Below are 9,976 nucleotides of genomic sequence, written 5' to 3'. Positions count from 1 at the left end.
TTGAGGACGAATGTTGCAAATGCTGCTCTAGAGATGAAGAGATTGGTTCAGGAGAGGAACCCGTGGCGGGCACCATCAAAGCAATCAGGAGAATGATTAAAAATAGAAAACGGGATCATTGGGTTGTAGGAAAGTTACATATCTTTCAATTTCTCCAAATTTATCATTTTTACCAACATCATTCAAAACATAGGGATCTATATGAAATTTTCAAGAAATAGTCGTATTCCCAAAAGCATCTTTAAAAATATATATTATTTTAATGGTTACTGGTTTCAATTTTTATTATGTTCGTCAAGCCATTACATGTCTCCTCAGATGGTGTGCAGATACGCCAGATGGAGAATGCACATATATCAAGAGTCACAGTCATCGAAAGTTGCAGAAAACTTGAACGTAGCGCACATATTCTTTTTACTGCAGAAAACGAAATTTAATGCCTCTTAAATTACTTACATTTAACCCTTAACGGGAATCAGAACGCCCTGTCCCGACAATGTTAAATTTAATGACTTGGCTTCCCTGTATTTCAGGAATCACTACAGCCATTGACATGAAACTTTTACAGGACATTAAACTGTATGTTCTAAGCCTGCTGAACTATAATAATTGTATTTCACCGACTGCTTTCGGAAATACAACTTTTTTAATTACACGGTTAAAAGTTTTTGTACTGTTTTGTGCGTTATATTAAATAATTTTGATTGCACATAACATTTTGTTCTTGTCTTAGTTCAGTAGACTCAGGACATGTATGTTATTACTTCCTGAAAATTTGAATACTCTACTCGAAATGGTTTCTGAGATTTAGGGAAATGCAACAGAAAATGTAAATTTTCAGGAACGGCTTCTAAAGTTTCAAAAGACTATAGCTCACTTAATATATGCTTATTTTTTTTATTTTTAGTCACTCAGAAGCACCCTGCGCCATACTATATATCGTCCCTTGATCTTTTTCCAGGTTCTTTTTTTTTTTTCCTTCTTTCTGGACTCCGTGCTGGCTAACTGTGCTGCATACTCTGCTTTATCAATGCGAACCTTGTCCATCCATTCAAGTTCTCTGATGCAGTTTGCTCCAGGATTAATTGCCATATGCTGTAGCGCTTTCACCCTACCAATGTTGCCATCATTAAAACCAATAACATCATCACTGCCCCCCCCCCCCCCCCCCTAGTGTCTTCATTCCAACAAAAACTTTTTTTGGTAAGCGAGTCCATATAAGATTATTGAACGACTCATTGGGATTTTGAGTCTGACTATGCAGACACTTCTCCAGTAATTCAGGATTTTCCAGGTCTCTGTAAATAAGTTTTATGATACCCATGGCTACTGCTCGGGTGGAGTATTTATGGCAGTATGAACTGTTTGAGTCCTGGGCTTTGCAGTAATTGCACCATAAATCAGTTCCAAGAGGGCAAAGGTGGTGTACTGGTTTTTCATCAGTTACCAGTCTCTGGAAGAATGTAGTCCATAGTGCCTATTTCATTTTCAACAAATCCTCAGTATTACCACCCATAATACTGCTGTAGTTCATCAATCATTTTGTCTGTCACCCTGAATCTTATGGTTTCACCATCAGAAAGTTTCTTGTCTCTCAAACTTTGTTTCAACTAACTCAGCCTGGTTCTCATCCTGTTCTGGACATGACCAATGCAGACACGTAATTTAACCTTTATAACACAGTAATCCACAGCCTTCTATAAAAGAAAAATACCGATTTTATTAGATCTTGAAGCAATGCACGTAAAAATTTTAACATTTTCAATCGGTGTAGATTATATTTAAAAAAATAAAATAAAATAATTTCCACATGAGTTTATAAGTGATATATATATATATATATATATATATATATATATATATATATATATATCATTTAATTCGGAAAATTGCAAATATTTAATGAGATAAAAATCCGAAAATGTGAAAAAAGTTTCCATTCTAAGAGAGCCACATAGAACTTCTCTTTCAGTACATTTATAGAACCCACGTAGACCGATACAGTTACTACAGCTGATTCTCGTTACCCAAGGAACCAAAAGTGGGCCTTCTTTCAGTCATGTTGCACGGGTTAGAAATATTTCCCCCAAGTGTACAAGACATAGAAGGTGAACTGAATGTTCTGGAGCAGATTAGTAAGTCAACTGGACATAAGGGAAAGAATGTGGGGTATTTGTATAAAATACGTAGGGAGAAAGGATTTCAGATACCAAAGAATAGACGGAAGATAATGGCTACGCTGACGTATAATGGTTGATTTATTAACAGGGTGGTGAATCAGTTTAAGGGAGTGGGGGTGGAGGTTGGTTTCCGTACATGTGGAGCACTCGGAAGTAGATTCTGGCACTCGATTGAAAGTTAGCAAGACAAATACGCTAACACAGGATGATGTAAGACAGATTGCAATGATTGTAAACATTATAAAGTGGAAGAGATTGGGAGTACGTCCAAGAAAAACTCTTTCGCGCTTTCCATAAGGCACGTAAAGGATATTTCCAAAATGTTCTCGAACGTTTTGGTTTAAATGTCTTGCTCGCAAAGTTATTTTGTTCAGAATTACCGGTTACGGCGATAAAGAAGCCATCTTCAGAATCTACAAGAAACTAAAATAAAAACATTGCTATATACTGCAGCAAGAATTTAAAAACAAATATAATATGGACACGATACATCTCTCATTGCGCTACACAGCAATAAGTCATAAGCATACCAACAAGAGTATGCTTCTAAACTGCCATGCATACTTCAACCGGACATATATAGAGGATTCAAAGCTATGCTAGAGATCGTTGATGCATGCATAACGTACAGATAATAATACAAAGAAAATAAGAGAAGGTCCATGTAAAGGTTCAGGCCTTTGAGGTAACCTCTTTTTAAATAAGCAAAAACATTATTATTATTTTTTTTTGTATTTAACCGTTTGAAAAATCTGTTTGTCCTCTGACCGATTACAGCAGGTCAGAATTTAACAAAACGTTCAAAAATAAAAACTGATGAGAGAGATCACTTTTAAAATTGAATACATCGTAATAAAAATTGATTGCAGAAATGATTCTAAAACTGAAGAAATTGTATTCAATTTTAGAACGATCACTGTAATCAGTTTTTATTTTTGAACGTTTTCCTAAATTCTTTGTAGCATTAAACGGTCAGAAGACAAATAGATTTTATATCACTAGATACAAAGAAAGTTTTTGTTAATTTAAATAAAGTGTGAATACTTTAAATAACTGTACTTTAAAATGAACCTTTCCTTACTTTGTAAAATTATTTGTACATTAGGCGTTGTATCAGCGACCGCTAGGGTAGCTTTGCTTCCTATGCGTATCCAGTTGAGGCCTGCATGGTAGTTTGATATTATTTTTACATTGTCATAACTTGATGCTGTGCAGTAGAATGAGAGATATGGTGTTCATATTCCATTTTCTGCTCTTTTTTTTAAATAGAGTTTTTTTTAAATAGGATTTTTCTTTTGCTTCTACTGCAGATACTAGACGTGGCTATTGTAGACAAAACCGGTTATTCTGTTCAAAAAACTTCGCGATCACGGCAATTTAATAAAAAATTACGTTCATCATACACTTTAAGAAAAAACTAGTACACCCGGCAAGACGATGTCGATTTTAATCCGATGACTTCGTATGATAGATATGATAGTATTGAGATAACCGATCGCGGAATTGAAAAGCGGCTACAATCGCTTAGTAGTGGAAAGGCTTCAGGACCAGATGAGGTACCTTTAAGATTGCATAAAGATTATGGGAAAGAGCTTGCTCCCTTTCTGGCCGTAATTTATCGTAGATCGCTTGAGCAACGTAAGGTACCTAACGACTGGAAAAAAGCGCAAGTCATTCCCGTTTTTAAGGAAGACAGTAAGACAAGTGGTTCAAATAGCTCTGAGCACTATGGGTCTTAACATCTGAGGTCATCAGTCCCGTAGAACTTAGAACTACTTAAACCTAACTAACCTAAGGACATCACACACATCCATGCCCGAGGCAGGATTCGACCCTGCGACCGTAGTGGTCGCGTGATTCCAGACTGAAGCACCTAGAACCGCTCGGCCACACCGGCCGGCACCGTAAGACAGATGCACACAATTATAGACCTATATCGTCGACGTCAATCTGTTGCAGAATTATGGAACATGTTTTATGCTCAAGAATTATGACGTTTTTGGACAATGAACATATCCTCTATAAGAATCCACATGGATTCCGGAAACAGAGATCCTGCGAAACTCAGCTCGCTCTGTTCCTCCATGAGATCCACAGCGCAGTGGACAAAGGCGCTCAGGTTGAGGCCGTGTTCCTTGATATCAGTAAGGCTTTTGACACCGCCCCGCACTGCCGTTTAATGAAAAAAAATACGAGCTTACAGGGCTTCGAAGCAGACCTGTGATTGGATTAAAGACATTCTTGCAGACAAAACTCAACACGTCGCTCTTAACGGAACTAAATCGCCAGATGTAAAGGTAATATACGGAGTACCACAGGAAAGTGTGATAGGACCGTTGCTGTTTACAAAATATGTAAATGATCTAGTAGAAAGCGTCGGGTGCTCTTTAAGGTTATTCGCAGATGATGCAGTTGTCTACACAAAAGTAGCAACCCCAGAAGATAGTAAGAATTTGCAGAACGACCTGCAGAGAATTGCTGAATGGAGCAGACTCTGGCAGTTACTCCTGAACGTGAATAAATGTAACGTATTGCGCATACATAGGAAAAGAAATCGACAACTGTACAGCTACACTACTGATGACGAACAGCTGGAGACAGCACTGCCGTGAAATATCTAGACGTAACTGTCCAGAGCGACCTTAAGTGGAATGGCCATATAAAACATATAGTGGGAAAAGCGGACACAAGACTCAGATTCATCGGAAGAATCTTAAGGAAATGTAATTCATCAACGAAAGAAGTGGCTTGTAAAGCGCTTGTTCGCCCCATTCTTGAGTATTGTTCATCTATCTGGGATCCCTGTCACGTAGGACTGATAGAGGAGATAGAGAAGATCCAACGAAAAGAGGTGCGTTTCGTGACGGCATCGTTTAGCTGGCGAGAGAGCGTTACGTAGATGCTAAACAGACTCTGCTGGCAGACGTTACAAGAGAGGCGTTGTGGATCACAGAGGATTTTACTATTGAAATTTCGGGACAGCACTTTTAAGGAGGAGTCGGACAACACATTACTTCCCCCAACATACATCTTGCGTATTGACCACGACGAGAAAATTCGCCCGGGTTCGATTCCCGGCGGGGTCAGGGATTTTCTCTGCCTCGTGATGACTGGGTGTTGTGTGCTGTCCTTAGGTTAGTTAGATTTAAGTAGTTCTAAGTTCTAGGGGACTGATGACCATAGATGTTAAGTCCCATAGTGCTCAGAGCCAGCCATTTTTGAGAAAATTCTAGAAATGGAGAGGTTTACCTACAATCAGTCTTCCCACTCACTATTCGCAAGTGGAACAGCGTTGGAGCGATCAGATAGTGGTACCGATAGTACCCTCCGCCACACACCATTAGGTGGCTTGCGGAGTGTGATGTAGATGTAGGTGTATATACGGCACTAAGAGATAGTAGATGTACTGATAATACACTACTGGCCATTAAAATTGCTACACCACGAAGATGACATGCCACAGATGCGAAATTTAACCGACAAGAAGAAGATGCTGTGATATGCAAATGATTAGCTTCTCAGAGCATTCACACAAGGTTGGCGCCGCTGCCGACACATACAACGTGCCGACATGAGGAAAGTTTCCAACCGATTTCTCATACAGAAACAGGAGTTGACCGACGTTGCCGGGTGAAACGTTGTTGTGATGCCTCGTGTAATGAGGAGAAATGCGTACCATCACGTTTCCGACTTTGATAAAGGTCGGATTGTAGCCTGTCGCGATTGCGGTTTATCGTATCGCGACATTGCTGCTCGCGTTGGTCGAGATCCAACGACTGTTAGCAGAATATGGAATCGGTGGATTCAGGAGGGTAATACGGAACGCCGTGCTGGATCCCAACGGCCTCGTATCACTACCAGTCGAGATGACAGACATCTTATCCGCATGGCTGTAACGGATCGTGCAGCCACGTCTCGATCCCTAAGTCAACAGATGGGGACGTTTGCAAGACATCAACCATCTGCAGGAACAGTTCGACGACGTTTACAGCAGCATGGACTATCAGCTCGGAGACCATGGCCGCGGTTACCCTTGACGCTGCATCACAGACAGGAGCGCCTGCGATGCTGTATTTAACGACGAACCTGGGTGCACGAATGGCGAAACGTCAATTTTTTCGGATGAAACCAGGTTCTGTTTACAGCATCATGATGGTCGCATCCGTGTTTGGCGACATCTAGTGAACGCACATTGGAACAGTGTATTCGTTATCGCCATACTGGCGTGTCATCCGGCGTGATGGTATCGGGTGCCATTGGTTACACGTCTCGGTCACCTCTTGTTCGCATTGACGGCACTTTGAACCGTGAACGTTATATTTGAGATGTATTACCACCCGTAGCTCTACCCTTCATACGATCCCTGCGAATCCCTACATTTCAGCAGGATAATGCACGACCGCATGTTGCAGGTCCTGTACGGACCTTTCTGGATACAGCACATCCTCCAGATCTCTCACCAACTGAAAACGTCTGGTCAATGGTGGCCGAGCAACTGGCTCGTCACAATACGCCAGTCACTACTCTTGGTGAATTGTGGTATCGTGTGCTGCATGGGCAGCTGTACCTGTAAACGCCATCCATGTTCTGATTGACTCAATGCCCAGCCGTATCAAGGCCGTTATTACGGCCAGAGGTGGTTGTTCTGGGTACTGATTTCTCAGGATCTATGCACACAAAATGCGTGAAAATGTAATCATATGTCAGTTCTAGTATAATATATTAGTCCAATGAATACCCGTTTATCATCTGCATTTCTTCTTGGTGTAGCAATTTTAATGGCCAGTAGTGTAGTATCAGCGTCGTCCACCAAGAGAAAACGTATTGGCATAGCTAACAGAGCGCCATCTGTGTCTACCCTTTAACAGAGAATGCTCACAGCCAGAAGGCCCAGTATGGCGCAAACGTCTGGTGCAAGCAGGCAACCATGGCACGCAGACGCACTCATGCTTCCTACATTCAACTGAACGAAGAGGTCAAACTTTAGCCTTCCGAATGGCAGGATGGTCGTTTCAGAGAACTGCCACTCACGTTGCACGTGCTCCGTCCGTTGTTCACCGATACTGGTATCAGAGGTCTCACACAAGTGTACGAGGTTCTGAACGTCAACACGGTTCGGACGCCCACCACGATCGTCGTATTGTAAGAGCAGTAGTGGCATATCGTACAGCTACCACAGCAAAGATAAGGGGGCTTGTAAGTCATCTGTTTGGCAAGAGTAATAGAAGGCAGATTTCAGACTACCTAACAGATCAAAACGAAAATTTCTGTTCCGTCACTGACAATGTTCAGTGTTTATGGAAAATGTTCAAGGCAATCGTAAAATGAGTTTTAGACAGGTACGAGCCGAGTAAAACTGTGAGGGACGGGAAAAACCCACCGTGGTTCAACAACAAAGTTAGGAAACTACTGCGAAGGCAAAGAGAGCTTCACTGCAAGTTTAAACGCAGCCAAAAGCTCTCAGACAAACAGAAGCTAAACGATGTCAAAGTTAGCGTAAGGAGAGCTATGCGTGAAGCGTTCAGTGAATTCGAAAGTAAAATTCTATGTACCGACTTGACAGAAAATCCTAGGAAGTTCTGGTCTTACGTTAAATCAGTAAGTGGCTCGAAACAGCATATCCAGACACTGCGGGATGATGATGGCATTGAAACAGAGGATGACAGGCGGAAAGCTGAAATACTACACACCTTTTTCCAAAGCTGTTTCACAGAGAAAGACCGCACTGCAGTTCCTTCTCTAAATCCTCGCACGAACGAAAAAATGGCTGACATCGAAATAAGTGTCCAAGGAATAGAAAAGCAACTGGAATCACTCAACAGAGGAAAGTCCACTGGACCTGACGGGATACCAATTCGATTCTGCACAGAGTACGCGAAAGAACTTGCCCCCCTTCTAACAGCCGTGTATCGCAAGTCTCTAGAGGAACGGAAGGGTCCAAATGATTGGAAAAGAGCACAGGTAGTCCGAGTCTTCAAGAAGGGTCGTCGAGCAGATGCGCAAAACTATAGGCCTACACAAATTATGACTAACTGAAACCCTCAGCTGCCGACAGGTGTTGTTGATATACCTCGATGTGGACAGCTGAAAATGTGCACCCCAACCGGGACTCGAACCCGGGATCTCCTGCTTACATGGCAGACGCTCTAACCATCTGAGCCACCGAGGACACAGATGAACAGCGCGACTGCAGGGACTTATCCCATGCACGCTTCCCGTGAGACTCACATTCCCAACTGTCCACAATTCTACATATGTAAAGCACCTTATAGACATTTGCCCATCCACTCATTACTCGCGCACGCTTTGGCTGTCCACATCGAGGTATATCAACAACACCTGTCGGCAGCTGAGGGTTTCAGTTAGTCATCATTTATTCCAGCGAAAAGCTGCACGGTCATCAGCAGTATCTGTTCTTTCAAGAACAGTTACTGTCTTCATATATATAGTTAGAGGCTACCCAGCCATTGACCTTGGTCTGTGCGAATGCGCACAGGTTGCCCAAACTCTTACGGGAATCGCCAAAGTGTGCGCGAGTTATGAGTGGATGGGCAAATGTCTATAAGGTACTTTACATATGTAGAATTGTGGACAGTTGGGAATGAGAGTCTCACGGGAAGCGTGCATGGGATAAGTCCCTGCAGTCGCGCTGTTCATCTGTGTCCTCGGTGGGTCAGATGGATAGAGCGTCTGCCATGTAAGCAGGAGATCCCGGGTTCGAGTCCCCGTTGGGGCACACATTTTCAGCTGTCCACATCGAAGTATATCAACAACACCTCTCAGCAGCTGAGGGTTTCAGTTAGTCATCATTTATTCCAGGGAAAAGCTGCACGGTCATCAACAGTATGTGTTCTTTCAAGAACAGTTACTGTGCTCATATATAGGCCTATATCTCTGACATCGATCTGTTGTAGAATTTTAGAACATGTTTTTTGCTCGCGTATCATGTCATTTCCGGAAATCCAGAGTGTACTCTCTAGGAATCAACATGGATTGCGGAAACAGCGATCGTGTGAGACCCAACTCGCTTAATTTGTTCATGAGACCCAGAAAATATTACATATAAGCTCCCAGGTAGATGCTATTTTCCTTGACTTCCGGAAGGCGTTCGATACAATTCCGCACTGTCGCCTGATAAACAAAGTAAGAGCCTACGGAGTATCAGAACAGTTGTGTGGCTGGATTGAAGAGTTTTTAGCAAACAGAACACAGTATGTTGTTCTCAATGGAGAGACGTCTACAGACGTTAAAGTAACCTCTGGCGTGCCACAGGGGAGTGTTATGGGACCATTGCTTTTCATAATATATATAAATGACCTAGTAGATAGTATCGGAAGTTCCATCCGGCTTTTCGCGGATGATGCTGTATTATACAGAGAAGTTGCAGCATTAGAAAATTGTAGCGAAATGCAGGAAGATCTGCAGCGGATAGGCACTTGGTGCAGGGAGTGGCAACTGACCCTTAACATAGACAGATGTAATGTATTGCGAATACATAGAAAGAAGGATCCTTTATTGTATGATTGTATGACAGTGGAACAAACACTGTTAGCAGTTACTTCTGTAAAATGTCTGGGAGTATGTGTGCGGAACGATTTGAAGTGGAATGATCATATAAAAGTAATTGTTGGTAAGACGGGTACCAGGTTGAGATTCATTGGGAGAGTCCTTAGAAAATGTAGTCCATCAGCAAAGGAGGTGGCTGACAAAACACTCGTTCGACCTATACTTGAGTATTGCTCATCAGTGTGGGAACTGCACCAGATCGGGTTGACACAGGAGATAGAGAAGATCCA

General features: G+C 42.1%; 1 non-coding gene across 1 annotated transcript; it reads right to left on the bottom strand.

The window, feature by feature from the left end:
- Window positions 1-8,275: 8,275 nt before the first annotated feature.
- On the bottom strand, window positions 8,276-8,349 carry Trnat-ugu. The gene has a single exon. It is a non-coding gene; the product is annotated as a tRNA-Thr (tRNA).
- Between the last annotated feature and the right edge of the window lie 1,627 nt (window positions 8,350-9,976).

Source organism: Schistocerca piceifrons, chromosome 9 (genome assembly GCF_021461385.2).
Source record: "Schistocerca piceifrons isolate TAMUIC-IGC-003096 chromosome 9, iqSchPice1.1, whole genome shotgun sequence".
Classification (NCBI taxonomy): Eukaryota; Metazoa; Arthropoda; class Insecta; order Orthoptera; family Acrididae; genus Schistocerca; species Schistocerca piceifrons.
Note: the sequence above shows the minus strand (reverse complement) of the source record. Positions and strands in the feature narration are given on the sequence as shown.